Source organism: Ixodes scapularis, unplaced genomic scaffold (assembly GCF_016920785.2).
Source record: "Ixodes scapularis isolate PalLabHiFi unplaced genomic scaffold, ASM1692078v2 PGA_scaffold2__306_contigs__length_199485367, whole genome shotgun sequence".
Lineage (NCBI taxonomy): Eukaryota > Metazoa > Arthropoda > Arachnida > Ixodida > Ixodidae > Ixodes > Ixodes scapularis.
In genome coordinates, this window is record NW_024609857.1 from 82,028,470 (window position 1) to 82,050,481 (window position 22,012).

The following is a 22,012-nucleotide window of genomic DNA, read 5'->3' on the forward strand; positions in this document are numbered from 1 at the left end:
GGCAAAGATTAACCTCATGGCCTGCCGTTAGACTTAAGCAATAACAAGATCGGGAGCTTGGCACCATGGGATTTCCCAGCCGCGGCATATACCTGGATTCAGCAACGCCGTCCTTCAGTGGGCAGAGCAGCCATGCTGGAAGCAAGTCGACCGAAATGCCGCTCTTCTTTCTCATCGAGCAGGTTAGTAGCAGAGACTGTGGTAGCTGCTATAGAAGCTTCAACATGTTTCTACTCTTGCAGCTGTGCCCCAAAGTGTCTTTTTCTATTGTGCACTATCTTCAAGAATGGATGTTACCAATGCTTTGTGGGAATGTGGAGATAAACCCGGGCCCCGCAGATCTCGAAAAAATGATGTACGAACTACTCGAAAACCAAAAGCAAATGAGCAATGATGTCAAAGACATTTACGCTAACCAAAGAAACTCCAGGCAAGTTTTTATGGGATGAACAAAATAATCAAATAGATAGAAAAAAATTGGGTAAGGTACAAAAAAAAAAAACATTGGCAACTTGGTTGCTATTGTAAAGCAACTACACGAAAGTGTGAATTTTCAGTGAAAAGCACTGGTAAATATGAAAAGTAGATCTAGAAAAAATAACTTGACTGCTTTTGGGATTCCTGAGCCACAAAAATAAACAAGCGACGACATTCGATTCAAGGTGATTAAAGAACTTGTTCATGCCCGCCTCAGTTTAAATATAGAAACAGTGGAGCGAATTTACAAGCTAGGAAAAAAACGTGAAAAACCAACCCGACCTATAATATTGAACTTTCGTAACTACAACAAAAACATACTTGAATTTTACAAGTGCAACGAATTAAAAGGTACCAACATCTCTATTCAAAGCGATTACTCACAGGCGACGCTAAATAGATGTAAAATAATTTCGGAAAGCACGAGCACCGAAAGAAACAACGGTTCCCAAGTTAAACTTTTCGACGACAAATTTGAAGTCGATTAAAACCTTTTTGTGTGTCACCACGATACCGCCAGCAGAACAAAGCTGAAAGATAACGTGCGAAGCCCAAATCAGAGACCATCGCCGGACACACACACAAAAAAATACAGCTCAGAGGTATTAATATGAGCGCTATAATTCTCCTTAATTGCTTAAAATAGAAAGAATAAAAGGCGGAGGACAAGCGCAGGACTCCACGATCTTTAATTTAGCAACAGTACCATATTCGCTTCTGACCTTCCTTTTGAAGGATGTTCTTTTTTGCATTGTATTCTACATCTTGCACTTTGCAATTACCGTTATACAACCCGGAAGCTGCCACTTCATTCAAGAGCCTGCTATTAACATCTCGCCAACATAAAAAATCCGCGAATTGTATGTTAGGCGCCCGGTATTTTACGTTAGTTCAATATTATTTAGCATCTGGCAACTTCATGTCAGCTTCTGTCACTGAGTTGCGGTCAATAATGAAATAAAATGGCTTTATTTATTTTTTTTATTTCTGCATTGCTAAGGATATAGGAATCTCAGCAATTACATTTCCCCAACATATAAACTAATATTAATAATGTTTTATTAATTAGCACTTTATAAACATTTCTATTATTCTCATTAACTGACCAAATTAATTGTAGAATTGTAAACTATAAATCAGTAACAAATTTAGAATTGGTGCACAGTCCTCCCCTGCACTGCTTTTTGTGTGTAATATCAGGTAATGCGTGGCAAAAATACAGGATATTTACGGCAACCGTTTTGGTCCTACTCAAGATATTAAATGTTATTTTTTAACATAAACTCGAAGTTGTATAGCAAACTGCTCATCCTAAATTAACCCTCACCATTGGTTGTGGAGTAGCGTACAACTTGTAGGTATCTTCTGAGCAAAATAATTTGAACCATTCAAAAAGGTCAAATAATTTGCTTTGCTTTGTTTTGGCTTGTTTAAAGGGAACGTCAAATATTGGTGTTTATGTTTGAAAGGAATAAATTGACAATTTGCGCAGGGCTGGCTGGACTTACTTTGTTTGACTGGCAGCTTGCAACCAATAGGAACCTGGGGAACAGCACAAGAAGAGGAAGAGATGAACACACAATAGCATTGTGGTGTGTTCGTCTCCTTTCTTCCTACGTACTTCACTTTTTCTTTTTATTAATGGTTTGTAATTATAATACTACTAATAATAAATTGTTCTATTTTTTCGTGCCCACAAATAAACCCTCGATTTACAGTATGGTACACTAAACATACATGGAGTAAAACCTAAAAATACAGGAAGCAACAAAGTTAAATCAATGAAAGCCATGCAACATTATCATAGTGCGAAAATTGATTATTGATTAGTTCACAGACATCCAATCACCTAGATTTAACAGAAACTCATAAGTGGATGAAACGATGTAGAGGTTAAATGTTACTGTATCATAAGCAATTGGTATCCCTAACAATTGCATCACAGCGGACAAGCAAGGTGGATAAAAGTTGAAATGTTTCGACTCGGACAAGAGAGAACATGAAACTCAATAGTTTGTAATTAAGCCGCCGAGCTTACCCTGCCATGAACAACTTTGTGAAGGAATAGAAAATCTCTGTACTGCCTTCTCACGGCCAATTTCTGCAGCGAAACTTTACAAAGCCATGTTTCATATTAATAAAAATATCTCCTTCCAATATAGCGCTCGTATAAAATTCTTACCATTCGTTTTTGCACATTTTCAATACCTAGCTCTTGCGACAGAGTCAATGAAGTCGAAATGACTCAGGCAAAGTCCAGTGTCGATCGAACTAGAAACTTAAATAAATGTAGCAAGCCACAGGGAGCTGACAATTTTTCGACGAATTCTTGAAACCATTCCTAACGTCCTCAACACTGCATTTACTGCAGCAAATACACGATTGTTGAAAGAAATTCAGCTGTCAACACACACTCCAAGGTCCCTGATAAAGGAGACTGAAGGAACTGATACGCCATCCAGGTAATATGCACAATAAATAACATTACGCTTCATGGATGACACCATTGATTTGTATTTCACGGGGTTAAGTAACAAGCTGTTTTCGATACACCATCTCGAAACTCGATGTAAATCAGCTTGGAGAAGAGAGAAGTTGGATAGTGACTTCACACTTAAAAATAACTTAACGTCGTCAGCAAACAAAAGGATGTTAACATTGCTAACACAATAAGCAACGTCATTAACGAACAACAGCAACAAAAGCGGGCCAAGAATCGAGCCCTGCGTCACGCCAGCCGTTGAAATAAACTTCGGTGAAGATACCATCGACACAAACAAAATTTCGACGGTCACACAAGTAGCTATGAAACCATCTACACAAATCTGAACTGAAACCATGTGAGGCCAGCTTGCGTAACAGTAAATCGTGCCTAACGCAATCAAATGCTTAAGACATGCCTAGATAGATGGCGTCAACTTGACCTCTACTAGTATATTATTAGTGCGGTGTAACTTAAAAACGAATATAAATTCGACTCTAGAGACCTACTTCTTAAAACACCATGTTGTTAATTATATATCACAGTGTTCATGCCAAAGTAAACGCGCTTATGAACTACTTTTTCAAAAGCTTTTGCAAATCCGCATAATAATGATACCGTAGGATAATTACTAGCTAAACAAGAATCACCTTCTTTTAATGCAGGGACAACGACGGCAAATTTCCAGAGCACAGGGAAAAGTCCCTGTTTAAGTGATATGTTAAAATATGACTCCGAACAGGGGCAAATATAGCACAGCAACCTTTGATAATAAAAGTGGTAGACCATCAATACCCGTTGAAAATTTTGGTTTCATTTCATTTATTTATTTCAGTACATCTTCATTGTCGACCGTAAAAAAACACAAAAAAATTATCATGTCCTACCCCCAAAGTATTAATATTACTCAATTAGTGAGGCAAGTAGCAAGAACTAAAAAAGTCAGCAAAACGATTTGCTGCTTCAGCAGGTAAAGATTTGTACCCCTCCCCATCACGAAGGAAAATGCTCAAATTCTTTTCCGGAACGTGTTGCCTCGCCTATCTCCAAAATTTCTTTAGAATTTTTTAAACAAACTGCTTTCAAGTTCAGTAAGGTGCATACGCTTGTCTGTTTATATAGCTGTTACAGGAGGCGCAAATAAATACGGAATTTCCAATACCGAATCTCTAGTCCTTTCTTTTTATATATTCGATAATAGTGAAGTTTTTTGCATGAGGAAATCATTAAATCTCTAGAAAACCAGATAGGATAGCGGGAGGGGCACGTGAGCCGTTTCAGAACAAAGACATTAAGAGCGTGTTTATCTATGGAACTTAATATTTCAGTAGCTGAGTCGACTATTTCATAAGTTAAGACTTCCGACCATTTGTACCGTTCAAGAATTCTGTATAAACCAAGATAATCTCCCCGGAAATAAAAAAGCAACTGAACTTCCTTTCGCACGTGGTGGGTCTGATAAGGACTGTTTTGTTATAAACGGCGGATAGTAGACATCAACCCGCTTGTTGAACAAGAAGCAATATCAGTTGGCCAGTTAGTTCCAGGTAAATTAAGTTCACCATAAATCTGAATTTGAAAGTAAGACACATTTATGGTTATTTGGAGAGCTTCTAAGTGTGCTATAAACTTTGCCTCATCAAAGAGGGGAGGGAAATTATAATTTCCAATTAATTAATTAAAGCCATCTTTCTAGGCATTTCTACCCAGATGCATTCAGAATAGGATTCTAAGTCCTTCCTTTGATGATACTGAACTACGCATTTAACCGCAACAAGAACCCGACTCCCTAGTTTTATTCCCGTTGTATCATAATCTCTGTCTTGTCGATACGCAACATAATTATACCGGAAATAGTTGAGACTGGAAATGTCAGCACAAAGACAAGTCTCGGTCAAACGGATTATATCAGAAGAACTTGGCAGTGTATTCGAAATAAACTCATCCCACTTAGTACGTAATCCCCGGGTATTTTGATAGTAAACCTCAATTGTCCGAAACATTTTCAGTTGTTACACATTCGGGCCTATATACTCGAGAGTTGTCCAGCTTTCCAAAAAAACTTGAAATATTGAGCCCCCAGGCCAGAGACTTGGCTGGTTGAAAGTATCGAACACCGACTGGTCCCTCGATAGGTGGAACAAGGAGTAAGAGTGAAATTACGGCTGAAGCTTGGTAACGGTAACATGTTTGTTGTCAAAAAATGGCGCAACAAGATCCTCAATGTCAGACGCAGTAGTCATCGGAGTCAACCTGGACACAAAGAGTGCCTTTGTTGACGGTCGGCGGGGTACCTCAATTACCTTTTCAGTCCTACCAGTTTTAGTTGAAGCCGGAGAACGTCGCCGTCGGTCTTCCAAGGTTCAGTATCTGGCTTCTGCAGGCATCATGTTTTTTTTTTTTTCTATTGCAGCCTCCTGTGCATCAGTGGGGTGGAGCTCATCTTTTTTGTAAGGCTGCAACACAAGTCACTGATTGAAGATTTACACTTCTTGTCTGCCATGACTTTTATTTGTTGCCTAAAAATCTGCTTGCATTCTAAATTTAGGATCTTGTTGTCGAGAGAGATAAAAGAATTGCCTAATATTTTTTTTTTTGAAATCAGAGAAAACATTTTTAATGGCTGCAGCTAACGCAGGTTGTAGCGGTTTTGTGTACTTACATTTTTTTAAGGGACCATACACTGAAACATTAGAGGCTTTTGTTCGGCCACACCCGATATCGCAAAACAACACTCTATTTTGCTGTAGCACGCCTCTGGCAAGCACATTCGAGGGTTACATGCACATTATTCTTTTTATTGCATTCATATAAGTACAACTTTAAACATGGCAATTTGTTTGATTCCTGCTTTAGTAGTTAGGTAGAAATATTTGGTCCGAAACGGTGACATGACAATATGAATTAATTAAAATTGTAGCCTTTTCTGTCTTCACATGAGAGAATTATTCTCAGAACCTTTCGCAGCCATTGTGCAGGCTGGGTTCATACGGAACCGCAGAGCCAAGTCATCAAGGAGAACTTCCGCTGATTCAAAAACCATGCATACTATGGTGCAAGAGTCCCGGGCACCAGGATGACTGACTGAATAAAAAGCTAAGCTTTCAAAATTTAAGTACTGTCGATGCAAAATGTGCTAGCTATTGTATTCAAAACAATTTATTTCATGCCAAAATTATATATGCCTCTCTGATTAGGCCGGGATTACACCAGGACACACTGGACTTGGATCACACTACGTCACACCAAAATTAGTCAAATCAGATCGGGACAGGCCAGGACATAATAGCACACCACAAACCGCGCCTTAATTTACATTCTGATAGAAACGACAAAAAGACCAGAGCGTTGTTGTGTACTGGTCACGCCAGGACACAACAACGCACCTGCAGAACCCGCGTCTAAAGTTCCACTTCGATGTAAACTTCAGAAAAGAGCTCCAGAAACCGATCTGGTGATTTTTTTTATACAACTGTGTTAATATACAGTACGATCGCTGCAATAGCGCCTACATGTCACGGCGAAGCTGTTGAGCATCGGAGTCGTGTTCACTCACCCCGTGGTAAAGTTATTATATCCAAGTCATTTGACAGGCTTCCTTGAACACCTGGCGCCTTTTCGGGGTGCTTGCGCTCGGTGGCGTTCACAACGCCATCAGCCCGCCCTATAGACGGAAGCGGCGTGACCGGTGGAACGCTCGAAGTACTTACATTGGAGGCGGGTGAAAATAAATGTATCTCGTTTCTCGTGGAAAACATTAAGTTTCCACCAAAAGAGTATGCAAAACGAAAACGCGTCGTTCGAGAACAGTCCTTCTCCGCTACCCTGTTGTCGATGGTGTAGCTAGGAACACTCTTCCACTCCCCCTTCCCCTCTCTTGCGCGCAGGCAACAGAGAAGAAATGCTTTCGACCGCCACTCTTCTGTGGAGCTTGTCAACTGATAGACCTACGAACGTTGCTGTCGGGTGCGTGAGCAATAGCGTTAGGAACCAAATAGATATATCACCATTTTGTTTCAAATGCTTTTGTTTCTGGCCGGGAGCGCGTGCCGGGAGCGTGTGAAAGCGCGTCTCCCGGCACCGGAGCTCTTTGCATTGACAGTGCTACGACGGCACTTTTTTATAGGTTTTGTCGTTTCAGAGAGCACGTGCAGTGGGCATCGGGCACTACCATAACCTCCTGTATATATACTCACAACGCCTGGCAGTTCGCCGACGGAACCAGATATTGCCGGGTCGCAAATTTGAAGCGCGAGGATCTTGTAACACAGGGCATCAAAGAGCCATTACACGGGTAACCTGAACGCCAGCGCACAGCTTTTGCAGCGGCGAGGACCGGAAAAACTCTTGTTCGCTCGGAAAAAGTGTGTTTCGGCGTCTCGACGCAGCGGGGCGCTAGTCACGTGGCTTTTTTTATCCCTTGTGCGCTGCTACATCTTTTCCGTTTTCGCGGCCGCTTCTCGGTGCAATTCGCCAGGCTTGGTCAGTATATATGAGGCTATGCCACTACAAAACCCTAAGTATAAAAACAGTTGTTAACGCTGTGACGTAGCTTCGTGGTAACACTTACGCGGACTCAGGGATGGTACTCGCGGGCGGCGATCGATACTTTTCAAGGATTTGGCGAAACCGACCGCGGACGCCGTACTACGCGAACTACAACATTGACGACAATTACAATGTCAACAAGTACAACATCAACAGCGGGTGTCATGTATAGTGGTGACAAGAGCCCACGACAAATAGCGCTGTAGAAAGTGGGCAGAACGAGAACGAGTGAAGAGACAACGAGTAACGCTGTCGGACTACCGAGAAATAACATTTTCCCAGGAGAAGTCTCTTTCGGTTCTCGTTTGCACCTCTGGCACACACACCATTACTATACACTTGTATGCAGACACAACTAACAAGATGAACGCTTTGGTGATGCTGTCGCAACAATAAACCTTTCGCTAATTACCAAGCGCCAATGAGAATGCTGGGAACTTAGGTACACTCGCTGCAGGCTCTCACCATCTCGGTAGGAAAAACGTCAAAGTAAAGTACAAAAAGGCGATGTAGAACGCATGGGCAAATTGCGGTTTGCTTTGTTTTTTGTTCTTTTTTTTCGATGAGTTACTGCTGTAGACGCCAGCGCGTGCAGCGCGTGTACCTACGTTCCGGCAATGCCTTTAATGCTTGGGTAATTTGGCAAAAGATCAATTGTCTTTTTCCGTATCACTTAAATATCTATAATATTTCTTCCAGTCACACATCGCTTATACGTGCCACACAACTAAGTGCCATGTCGAAACCTCAGCATCCTTTTTGAAGACAATGTGATTATCCATCAAATAAAAGCCTCATAAACTGTTTAAGTTGGATTGCAAAAAAGAAAGTTTTCACTAAACACAAACTTTAGGTGAGCCAATTAGAATAAATCGTAAACTGGCAGTTTCTGCTTGTAAACCATGTTCGGGATGCATGCTCAAGACGAGCTGAAAGTGGGACTGAATGAGGATCAAAGGTTCTGAGATTTTTGAGTAATAAGCCTGGAACTAAGCTTTTGGAGGTCGTGCCAATATCGAGGGGTGTATTTAGTATGGCATCTCAATATCACATTACGTCGATATTGCTTTTGAAATATTCTTCGTACGTCGCCGACTAGCCAACCTTTCTAATTTTTTTAATAGTTTTAACGTTTTTTCATTGCATGAGTTAATTTATCTTCCGTTACAGTGCTGACTTCGACATTGCAGATTGTGACTTTGGTGTGTGTTACAGCTCATTGCTTTCCAAAGACTGATATGCTTGCTTGCTTTGTTAAAGAACGCTGTCAGGACACGCCATATTGTCCGACGAAGGAGAGCAGTAACAGTATATTACAAACTCAAAATTCGATGTAAACACTGCTACATCATCAAATTAAGTTCCTAGGAATGCAATTAAAACAGAGAACTTCAAATCAATTGCTTTAAATAAATACTGAATGTTTGGGAAGACTAGCGCATTGGAGATTCAATGTTAGTCGCACTGTTACACTTACATTGTGTGCTGTAACTAGTTACAACAAAATATATCAGCAACCGCTAAGCTATGCAAATATTTACAATGCTTCATGTATCACAAACTGCAGGAAGGCTTAATATCCTATAAAACTTTATATCTTCAAGGATGGTTACTTCCTTTGGAATAGCCTACTATAAGCTGAGCTAATATTAGCGAGAAACTAGACAGAGAAACCGTTGGAGACTATCATCACAGACGGCATATATGTGACGAGAGAGACGTGGCTCTTAGTTTTGCTTTATTTGTATCAGCAGAAATCGCACCTTTTTATCGATCACAAAGCACTAAATGCCATTCTTGGGTTTGCCATTTGGTTGAGTATATTCACGCTTTCCCGGACATTTAGGTTACCTATTATGTATTTTTCTCTGACACCTCCCATAACCTCATCGCAGTAGAGCTAAAACGTCATACTTTGTCGAGCAATAAACTAAACAAAACAAACTCTAACAAAAGAATTTGTGGCAACGTAACAAAATCAAACAGAAACACATGCTCATAGATGCGCTTTTTTGTACTGTGTTGGATTTCTTATAGTTCCATTCTTTGCATTAGGAGCACTGCACATAACCATCGACTCTTTTCGCTTGCGTTTGCTTAAGCGTTTCAAGGATCTATTCTTCATCTTATACGTCAGTGGAGCTATGTATATGCCTTATTATTCGCAAGGTCAAATGCACCACAAAACTAGCACAGACTGAATATAAATCTCAGCTTGCTGCATGCCAGCACCAATATTTTTGATGCAATTTAAGGAACATCGAGCTCGAAAACCCCCTATTGGGTTGCCAAAAAGTTATAACTACAATGTCCATGTGAAGTTTAAAGTTGTCCAACTATTGTGAAGACTCAACGCGAGGGTCATATTTCGAATGTTTTTTCAGAGATGTTCGAAAACTATGGCCAGAAATTGGAACCTGTGAGCCTGCTTCTATGGTATTTTTTTTACAAGAAAACGATAAGCTGAAGGACCACATTCGGTGCAGTTCAACCGCAGATATGGTTTCGTTAACCGCCTTTTTGGGATTTCAATAAGACACAAACATGCACGTTCTTTTGCTAAAACAACGAATTCTTTGGAAACAAGTTATCGTCTTCGGGAAAAAAAATTCTTGGAATATATTTTCTTCATTCTTTTTTCTTTCTTCTTTTTTTTTTTGGGGGGGGGGGGCGCGATAAGTGTTTTATGAGCGCGAACTGGACTTAAAGGCCTGCGCACTGGTTGCGTTTAAATCGATGCGACAGCAGAGCGTCTATTTGAAGGGGAACCAATCACACGCGCCCGGTTCCTTTTCTTATTCCTCTTCTATCCAATTACAGTCGTCATACTTCAATTCTATGCGCTACTATAACATCCATGTATGCGGGGTCTCTATCGTGCCAAGAACAAAGTTCGGAAACGAGTGCTGCGTCATAGATAGGCTCAAACTCGTGTAGTATAGTACCTAACTGTTTCCACATGATTCCCTACAAAACCCAATCGTAGTGCTCGGTCGAGATAAAGTAAAGCATTCTTTGGGCAGACCCTGCTACACAATAAATTCGATTAATCTTTTTACTGCTCATACAAATATTACCCACAAAATTAACAATTACGAAAATAGTTTTCTCGGTTCTCTCTGAAGCACTGTAATTGATAGTCGTCTGGTTATTCGTTTACAAAATAAAATTATGTACCTGTCAGGTGCACTGAAGTTGCATCAACTCACTAGTTTCGCTTTTGCTTTCTCGTACAGACTGAATTGTAAACTTTTCAAGCTGTTTTATTTGCGTATCTTCCGAGAATTGTTGTTTGTGCTAATTCTGGTTCACATGGGTACCTATCCCAGCGCATTGCCAGATTGAGCGGTGGGAACCGTTTTACTGACCATGCATGTTATCTTACTACCATGCATAACCATGCATATTATCTTTCTTCGTTGTTATATTGTTTTCAGCTGCCCGTGAAATGTTTTAGCGGAGTGCCGAACATGGCCCGCATCGATGTGGAGTGCTGTCTATGACGCAAAACCACAAAGTGTCACACTAACAGCTATCGCTTAAATGCATGGCTTGTGTCATCTTGAATAATGTGAGCTACAAATAAAGACGAACTTCAAGGATCTCGGCATGGCATGCCTCACTTTATTCATTCCCACTTATGTGTCAGTGTATGAGTTGACAGTATACACACTCGTTCTTTTTTTTTTCAAAAATGTCCTTTCTTCGTTTTTTTTTACAGAAACGTTGGACCCATTATATACCTACTTAAAATATTAATTGTGAAAAAGCAACAACATAAAACGTGTTTATAAACTCAAAATCAATATGTAATAAACTCCCTCTATGACTTATTCTAGTTTGTCTAATTAAACCTTCACATACCTGATCCGCCAACTTATCATAACCCCCTATATACGGATATTTATTTCTTAAAAATATCAGCCGAAAAGTTAGTATGCGCAGAGCTTCATTGCGCCTACTGTTATGGGCGCGATGGCCAGTGATGGGGTTATGTTTTGTTGCAGATGTAAACACAGTACCATCACCTTTTCTTCCTGCCACATCTGAAGATTATAATTTATACAGGTCAAGTTTGGGGAACTCTTCTAGTGTTCCTACAGGAAGTCACCCTGCAGTCACAATCAAAGCCGGTGTTCAAGTTTCGAGTTTCATAAAGTACGTTCCCGTAAACTTCAATGCCGTAAAAAAATTAAAATAAAAGAATGCGACCTGTTCTTTAAAAGCAAAGCGAGTGCTTTTCTGTTTCTTGTTTCTATTGAAATACTTTTATCAAAAGTAGTAGCGTGGAATGGTGTAAAGCCCTCGGTGGCGGAACCAACATAAGCGCTTAAATTGGATTCTTCCATTTAAAACACGGAAAAATGCCGTTGTCTTGTTTGAGCTTGCATTTGCGTGTAGTGCGCATTTTAATTAAATATGTAAATATATTCACAGATAAATCTATACTTCTCATGTTTACTTTTGCAAATATTCGAAAAACTTCACTTACACATTAACGTTGCATAGCAACAAATTGTAGTCAAAATTTATAAAGTAGCACAAACAAACGAAGGTCACATTACGAATAATTGATCTGTCGAAGGTCCTTCCTCGGAAATCGTTATGCGCTTAAAAATAAAAACCAAGGGCTCACAGAACGACTTTAGAGAAGACGCACCTACGATCGACAAGACACTATGTTAATGTTTTCATACATTTATAATAATGTTTCCGGTTTCCGCCGGGTAATGTTAAAGAAGTGGCTCGAGATAAGGCATAAATTAGTGAAAACGACAGTACTTTCCTATCCCCTACCAAAGAAGATACCTTTTACCAGCGTACGCAAGTTACATTTTCTTATTTGAAAATACTTAATATAACCTCCATCAAAGACAAAGGTAAGGAAAACTTTCGTTTTGATGGATGAGCTGGGGCAGGCTCTGCTTGTAATATTTTGTGAACGACAAATCGTTTGTTCATGAACTGGATTGATTTTGATGTTTTATCGCATGTCATTACGAGGCATCTTCGACCAAGAATGGATTATCTTATTGAAAGCGTACTCCCCCTTGCGAAAAAAATTCCAAGCAAATGAGACCGTATACTGACCAGTGCTTGCTTTTCAGCTGGATTCTGCAGCCGACTGAGTCCTTTATTTATTTTTGAGCGATATTAACTTCCATAACAATCTCAATTTTATACATGTGCGTCATGATATTCGCTAGAGCAGTCTTACCAACCAAATTAAGACTCAACAATTGCATAAAAAGTAGGTAAACGACATTTACAGTGATTAAGTTATGATTTTTCAACCTTTTCAGCACGCTGTATACATGTATAAACGTAAGTGCTCCTCGCTCCATGAGATACGGCTAGCGGACCAGTCGTTTTGAATTCCTTAATCCCACGTGGTTTTTAACATCAGAAATTCATATTTACGTGTTCTTGCTAACTTTATAAAGAAGTGTTGGCTCAGTCTAGGAGGAAGAGTGGAATACCTCGTACTCAGTCAGGCAAATATTGTAAGCTAATATATATTTTTCTAGAACTTTGCAGGGTCATAAACTCATAGTGCTTGATTTATTATGTGAAGCGAAATTTACAAAATATCTAATAATTTACAAACAGCTTCTAAACACCTAGTGAACGTGAAACTAGAGAACATTAAACAATAATATAGGAATAAATATAGGGTAGTCTACCAGTTAGAAAATAGTATAATTCAGATAAAATACTTTTGGTTCGATGCCGCTTAGAACACATGAGGTGAGGAGTTTTATGTCTATATAAATAAACATGTTGCCCAGAATTTTCTTTGGGAATAAGCGTCTCGCTTATGCTGAAAGTAGAGACTGGGGACTTGGTGGATTCCACTATTGGTGAATTCCGCTCGCAGATCTTGAGCCCTTCAAGAGGGCTCCATGTGGAGCGCGCATATTCCGTTCGCAGATCTGGCGCCAGCTGGTAATCTTCCGCTCGTAGATCTCTGGCAGCGTCCGCTCCACGGAGCGCCCCAAAACCCGCCGAACTTGCTCTGCGGGATTTCACAGATCTTTCCGGAAGTTGAGTGAGCACCCTACGTCATTCCCAACTAAATCGTCAGTGCACATGCGCGGCGAGGCTGGCGAGGTCGGCGCCGCGGTCGAGTCGTCGAGTTGGATCTGTTCGGGTGCGTTGGGTGTTTACGTGAGATAGTGACTGCTCGAACGCTTCTACCTCGCGTAGATTAGCGATACAAAGGCGGGACTGTGGATTGTGTTAAATCGTAAGCGCTGACATCTGTGATCGTGAGAGGGAGAACGAGGAAAAAAACGACAGAAAACCTGGAGGCAGATACAAGGTTAGGCCTGTTCATTCTGCCGCCAATGATTGTTTACCTTTTTACACTGCATTCCGTCGGCGTTTCCCTGTGCAATAAAGCAAAAAGAGATTAGGCAACGACAGTGCTAGTGATGGTTTGTTACCTATGTGTTTATTAAAGTCGTACCAGAGATCTGAACTCCACCGCCGGCAATCGCTGTCCGTGTCCCGCCGCTTCGAGGCGGCCAAAAGGTATGTGACGGTGCTCCGCTTGGACGTCTTCGTTATTTGTGACATGGGCGCCGTGGTGCGTATAATTTCGCCCGTCCTGTGTCGTGTGTTATTTCTGCAGCTAAGCAGTGGCACTTGTCACTGGTTATCGGAAAGATCAATCGGCTGAGGCGTTGGTGGGCTTGTCAAGTTCCAGCAGCGTCATTTTGAACGGCGGTGGGGACGGGTGCGGGGGAGGCAGGGTGGCCAGATGCGGCCGAGCGAATAAGCAAATAGTCGTCCCCAACCAAGCCCAAAAAAAGCGTCGTGACCTTCGTGAAGAAACCCAAAACAAGCGGAAGTTCAATAAATGCACATATTCTTGAAAATAGTTTATTAATAATAAAATGAAAAAGCGAACTGCCTCAAATTCGAAGTCAGCGAGCCATGCCACTATCCGCCGTGGCATGGCACGCTGAGTAACGTGCTATTTAGCCTCCCTATAACATGCTAGCTTGAGCTCCAGTTCTGGTTCCGTTCTTGGAGGCGACGACTTGGTGAAGCCCGTGGTAGTCAAACGTGCACTGGAAAGTGGCCGAGAGTTCCTCACGTGTTTTTCTGTTGCCATGTGCTGAACGAGGTCGGCATGATGAGCGCCAATCTCGCACTTGCACGCTGCTTTTTTTATCGTCTCCGGTGACTGGTCGCAGCCAGTTCTTAAAGGGGCGATGCAACAATTTTTGTACTTTGCGCAAATACCACTTAGAACGGATCCCTGACGTTAATGACCTATGGAGCACGCGTTCGTTTTTCACCCCACGCAATAGGAGTCCCAGAAAAAAAAAAAAAAGGAAAACAAGCATCGTTTACCCCCTCAGCTCGCAGCCAGAACAAGCGGCCACGTGATTTGGAGCCGATTATATGCCGCCAGTGTTGATCATAGCCGCGCGCTGGGGTTGGCAAAGCACAGGATAGGCGCTGAGTTCCAGACATCGTTATGGCTCGGTTATTGTCGTCGTTTCAGCGATTGGACACCGGCCACTATCCGAGTGCTTCTCGAGCTAGTAATTATCACGAGCCCAAATTGAGTGCCCACGCAATGCTTGGGTCGAATCTATGAACCGCATTCAAATATCGTCCTTGGGGTGTACTTCAATCCCCACTTTACGTCATCCAATTTTGCAAAGGAGAGATTGAATAAAAATGATCGCTTTTGTCCTTAAAATTACACCGCAACAGAGGAGTTTCTTGGCCAGTGGCGCTGCGTGCGAGTATCCTTGAGTCCCACTTGTGCCAGGAAGCTCGTGTAAAGTGAAAAACATTCCAATTGGATATCGTTGCACCGCCCCCTTTAAGCTGTGTTTCCTTTTCCCACTCTTTACAATATTTTTTTACATACTTCGAACACTTCGAAGCCATTTTGCGCAAAATACAATAGCAAGACCGCGACTGCCGACTCGCAAGATGGGCAAGGCGCCAAAACATTTGTGAATGAATAGTAATTGTTTTGTACTTTGTGACGGATTGTAGCTTGCGCTGCCTAACCGCGGCGCCAAACGGTCATGCTGTTTTTCGCGGTTTTGGCGACAAACGCGCTGTCAATGAGCCCATGACCAGCAATAAAATAGCAATATTTGAGGGGAAAACGCGAATAAGCCCAAAAAATGCGACAAGCGACTGGAAGAATCTACCAGCAACTCGGTGAAACAAGAAGCCCAAATCCGCTTATAATAAGCGGAACTGGCCACCCTGGGGGGAGGTCGCTCCGAAAATGCGAGTTTATCTTCCCCTCGTCAATTCGGAGCGGGTCCCACGGAGTGAAATTTCGCCTCCCTCGCGGATTTTGGAAAGCGCTCCGGATCTACGAGTGGAATTCACCATATGTTAAAGACTGAACTTGTTCGCCATCGTTTTATCATTGTTCACAATTTTTACTTTGAGAATGCGTCAGCATTGGCTTTTGAAGAAAGGTGACGGCCTAGAAAATACTTATAAACGTGGTGCATCAAGCCTTATTCATCGCCCGGCATCTCCAGCCGCGTAGTTTGTTTTATCTTGTTAGCGAAACCACCTATTTGCCAACCAGAGCTATTTGGCCTCATATTTGGAATGCCATAAACCAGAAGTCGTGAACCTTTTGCAGCTGCGCGCGGCGTCGCCACGAATCGACATGGAGGGGCCGGACGGCAATCCGCGAAGTGTGTGTGTGTGTAGGAATATTCGGGAGCAGACGAAGAGAAGGCTTAAAGGAAGTGAAGACGTTCTCTGCCCAATATAGGATGCCGGAAAATTCCAATTGGAAGTGCTCCTTGTTGACGCTTTCCCCAATTTCAGGTCGAAACTGCCGTCTTGTCCTTGGGTCAGTGTGGGGAAGCTGCAGGGGGTAAGAGAAATAAATGTTCTTAATATGCAGACAGACTTTTTTCAACGCGAATAAACTATTGTTTGTGATCGGCAAATGCAATAACGCGAGCAGAGTTGGAATTACTCAGTTGCAAAGACAAAATTTATCCAATCCCGCTGAGCGCAGAAGATTGAGAAAATGCCAATGTAATCTTGAGTATTTCGGGATATCGGCATTTACCGCGAAAATATATTTCGTTGACCCGTTTATTGCAGCAAGAGCTGAGAGCAGGGACACGTTCCAATGCACCTTTCCCTGCGTGTAAATACAGTTTGGTACGCAAATACTGCCTTGATAGAGCTTGTGCCGTCGTTTTGAGCATCGACTGAACACCGGTCCGCAAGGCTCGCAATCCTTAGCGTATGCTCTACTAAAACTTTCTAGTATCTTAAACGAAGTGCATTTGCAGTCGCGCCATCACTCGAGTTAGGCAAGTAAAAGACACTTCAACAGGTGCAAGCCCAGGACTGTATGGTGATATTTTTATTACTGGTCGTTTTGCCAATCCAGCAGCTTGGCTTACTTTGTAGACATTTTATAAACATCGAATACTACCTGCAACTGTGCACACGCGCACTGAGGAATATGCGACGTTTGCTATTTACGGGCCTCGTGTTTTTAACTTAGGTGCCTTGCCAGCGTGTTCCTCATCTGTCCCATTTATTGAAGAGTCACTCTTTGATCCTTACTATGTTTTGATATATTGTTTTGACGTTCTCACGCGCAAGGTACGTCATTGAGTTCACTTGCACAGCCTATAACATTGCAGCACATCCACAAGCCTATCTTACTGCGCAAATTACAAATGAGAACAGAGGAGATCCTTCAGCAAAGCCTTCAAATGACAACAGCGGTGTTTGAATTCTCAATAACTGGTATTTTATTATAATCGCAAAACGAATCACATACAAAGATGAAGAGAAAATAATTATTGCTACAAGGCTATTGTCCGTTTGTGACCATCTCGACTAGTCACCTTTTCAAGAAACACACCATTTCAACTACAAATAAATCCGTAACAAGATGGCTACTGCACGTTTCACACCATATATAGCCACCTAAAAAAAAATCCGAAGCGCAGCAAAAGAACCCGGTTTGTCAAGGATATCGTCATATATCATGCTGTTTTGCTGTGACTGAGCATCCCAAGCAACCTTCCTTTTTAGACTACACAAATATATAAAAATGCGGGACAAAAAACAAAAAAAATAGCCCTGAAATAGAACATTCATTACACACTTGTGACTCTCATCGCAGTGTTCCTGCTATTCGATTTCCTCGACGCGATTCACTTCAGTTCTGCTTCGACATTGTGTTCCTTCAGAAGCATGTGCATCTTTGTTCGTTCAAACAATGCCACAACCTTTTTGTGTACTTCATGGTATGCCGAAAGGCAATGGCAGTAAACAATGAACTCGATATTTCTTGCTTTAATGCTGGGAGGCTTACTTTGTTGCTCAGGAGGTCACAATATTTTTCCTCAAATACATGTCTGCGAGTTCTGCAACTTGCAACACTGCTGCTGAGGGATTGACCAGACCCATTTTCTCCTTGTTGTAGCTTTTAAGCTGCATCGGTCTTGAAGCATCACCTTTGTGAGTCATTGCTGTGTGACTGTATTGGCACGCTAACCCGTTGGTAATGCATCGAACAATATACCCAGCAACGTATATTAATTATTCCTCCTCTAGCACCTCAAGATCAAGCATGTCATCAGCAGCGAGGACAGAATCCACCTGGCAATGTTGGCGCTTGCCATGGGTCATCCCACAAAGCTTGAAGGCATCAGCATCAGAGTAACTGTCATGCTTGCTTGGTCGTAAACGCATTCACAAGGTGGCAGATTTCAAAGTGATGCTGCGATCCAGTTTCCCGGGAATATCATTTTTTGAACTCAAGGTTGGGAATAAGTTCTCGAGAGTATCCGTGCAGAACCGGCTAAAATAAGAGAAGAAAAATTCAACTCCTCCGGAAACACCTTCTGCACTTCATACATTATTTTTGTCGCAGTAACAATCCTCGTCGTCTGAAATGGCTTCCAATTGTACTTTGCATAACTTTAAATAGAAATTTCCTCAAAAAGGTCAATGAAGTGACTGTAGACCATGGCATGCTGACGAACAAGAAGTGCTTCATTCCTGAGCGCAGCGTTTTTATCACAGACATGACGTCACGAGCCGGGCGGCGTTTCTGCGATGACTCACTCGCGATAACTCAATCAGCACGCTACAACATTTCCTAAAGTCCTCGGGTTTAAAACGATCAGGCGGCTTGCATCCGCGAGAAGTTCGTCGAAGGGGTTGCTTCTCCGCTGTCGTAGACGGAACCGGCGTTTCTGCAGTAGGTGTCGCCGGTCCTTCCCGGGTGGGGTCTGCGGGTGGCGCCGGTGCTGTTGCGTCAGGCGTCGGCGTCCTACCAGCCGCGTCTGGAGGTGGCGCCGCTAGCGTCGGTGCCTTCGCACTGGGTGGTGCTGACGGCACCTGGGCTGGAAAGCTCGTGGGTGGCGGTATCGATCGATCGTCATCCACTGTCGTACGGCCCGGTCTCACGATGGGTTCCGCATGTCGCGGACGCAGGTGGTCAGCGTGCGTGAAGCGAAGCTGGTTGAGCACTTTCACAACGTAGGTCGCAGCACTGACAACCTGACACACGATTCCTTCTTCCCAGGAGACACACTCACCGCGCACTATTTTCACAAAAACACGGTCGCCCACGTTGAACACACGTTCAGCACCTCGCGACACATTGCGTTGTTCTTTCACGTGCTCTTGCTTGCGTTGCATGGCGCCGGCAAAGTCGGGTTTAAGCAGGGAAAGTTTTGTGCGTGGCGGGCGCCTTAGGAATAGTTCAGCGGGCGTTTTCCCAGTCACGCTGTTTGGCGTGTTGCGATAACAGATCAGAAAACTGTCAATATTTTCCTGAAGAGAACACTGCCTACCGGTTACTTCGCCTTCGAGCACCTGCTTGAGCAATGCTCGTTTCACAGTTTGAACCGTGCGTTCTGCGGCACCGTTAGGGGGTGCGTGGTAAGGCGGAGTGCGAATGTGTTTCACGCCGTTGGCGTTCATGAAGTCAGCAAACTCGTGCTGACGTGAACTGCGGACCGTTGTCGCTCACTAGTACCTCGGGCAAACCGTAAGCAGAAAAGGCTCCTCGAAGTTTTTCCAGTGTTTTAGTGGTGGATGTAGAAGACATCACCCAAACCTTGATCCATTTCGAAAATGAATCGATGAGCACCAGAAACACATGGGCACCCTTTGAAGCGAAATCCACGTGCACACGGGACCAGCACCGGGCAGGGTAGCTCCAGGGATGCAGTGGTACCGGACGGGCGGCGGGCTGAACTGCTTGGCAGATTTGGCATTTCTGTACGTGATAATCGATAGCCGCGTCAATTCCAGGCCACCATACAAAACTTCGTGCCAGCATCTTCATGCGGCTGGCGCCTGGATGCTCCTCATACGGCAAGTTCAGCACGCGGTCCCTTAGCTGTTCCGGGATCACTACACGGACACCCCGTGCTACACAACCTTGTTCAAGCGAAAGCTCGTCGCGGCGCACGTAATAAGGCCCAAGTTCTTGCGCGTGCGGTCTTGGCCAACCACTCAGGGTAAACTCAGCAACACGGGACAATGTAAGGCTTCGTTTTGAAAACTTTGCAATCTCCTCTACGTTCAATGGGAGGCACTGAAACACTGAGAGGCACTCAACAGGTTCTTCCTCAGCGGGCACCGCCTGAGGCAATCTAGACAGAGCATCAGCAACTTCCATGTTCTTCCCTCGGCGATACTTCAGCCGATATTTATAAGCTGCCAGCACCATGGCCCAACGCTGCATTCGTGCGGCGGCCAGTGTCGGTGCAGGCCTTTCCTGGCCTAAAATGCCTAGTAGCGGCTGATGATCAGTGTAGATTGTGAACTCTCTGCCAAAAAGATAGCGATGAAACTCTTTGAGACCAAAGATTAACGCCAAAGCTTCGCACTCGCACTGAGCATACTTTTTCTCGGCTGGCGTTAACGTTCTCGAGGCAAACGCGATAGGCCTCTCTTCGCAGTCAGCAGTCTCGTGAAAGATAACTGCCCCTACGCCATACGAGCACGCGTCACAGAGCATTCCGATCGGCTTATCGACGTCATAGAATGTCAGCACCTGGCTGCTAGTCAGCAACTTTGTCGTATTAGCAAACGCCTCACTGCATTCCTGTCCATGACCATTTCTGATCCTTCTTCAAAAGCCGATAAAGCGGCTCTGCGACTGTTGAACCATTCTTTAAAAACTTCGAATAGAAGTTCAACATGCCCAGATATGCCTTTAATTCTGTGACGGTGGTGGGCTCAGGTGCTGCCAGGATCGCTCTTTTCTTGGCCTCTGTGGGGTAAATCCCGTCTGCGATCACCGTGTAACCCAGATACGCCACGGATTCTCGGTAGAAACGCCACTTGTCCGCGTTGAGCGTGATGTTGTACTCACGCAACCTTCCCAAGACATGTTCGAGAGTCTTTTGGCAGTCTGCCGTGTCAGATCCTGCCACGATTACATCGTCAATGTAGCATCCGACGTGCGGAATGCCTTTTAGCACCTCATTCATTATAGACTGAGATATTGCGGGTGCACTATCCACGCCGTAGGGAAGGCGTTGGAATTCAAAAAGACCCAAGCTAGTGTTAACTGTTAAAAATGGTTTGGACTCTGTAGTGAGTGGCACCTGCTGATACACCGCAGAGAGGTCAAGTACGCAAAAAACCTTGCCTTCTGCGAGGACAGAATACAGGTCCTCCGGCCTGGGCAGCGGATAGTGATCGGTTTTCAAAACGGGGTTTATCGTTACCTTGTAGTCTCCACAGAGTCTGAGACTACCATCTTTTTTTGGGACAACGACAAGCGGTGTTGCTCAGTCACTGCGCGCTACTTGTCGAAGCATGTCCGTTTCTACCATGCTGCGCAGCTGGGTTTCTACCTGCTCTCGCAAAGCAAAGGGAACGGGTCTAGCACGGCTAAACACAGGGACCGATTCAGACTTCAGCAAGATTGTCGCTTCGAACTTCTGTATGGTGCCCAGTGTTTTTGAGAACACGGAAGGGTATTTTTTTTGCAGTGCTTGAGCCCTACCTTCCGTTATGACTTGGCCAATCTCATGCCAGTCCAGCCTTAAACGCTGGAGCCAGTTCCGTCCAAGCAGCACTGGAAGCCCCCTTTGATTGTCTTTGAAAATTACTACGGGCAACGTCATACTTTGACCCTTGTACACAACAGCGACATCACACTGTCCTTTGAGCTGCAGATGGTCTCCAGTCTACGTGCGAAGTGACATCTTAGCCAGACCACATTTTACATCTGGAAGAACAGAGTCGTGCACGCTCTCAAAAACAATTGTGACTGCCGCCCCTGTGACAATTTGCATGATTAAGGTTTTTCCTTCAACTTGCACACTCACTTCGTAACACGATTGAGTCGTATTTATAAAATGGTACACGTCATGCTCAGTGTCTTCGTCAGAACATTCCAGAGCATTCGTGTTCTTCGGCACCTTTGCGCTTGGACACATTTTTTACAAATGTCCTACTCTCGAGCACTTGCGGCAGACAAAGCTCTTGTACCAACAAACATTC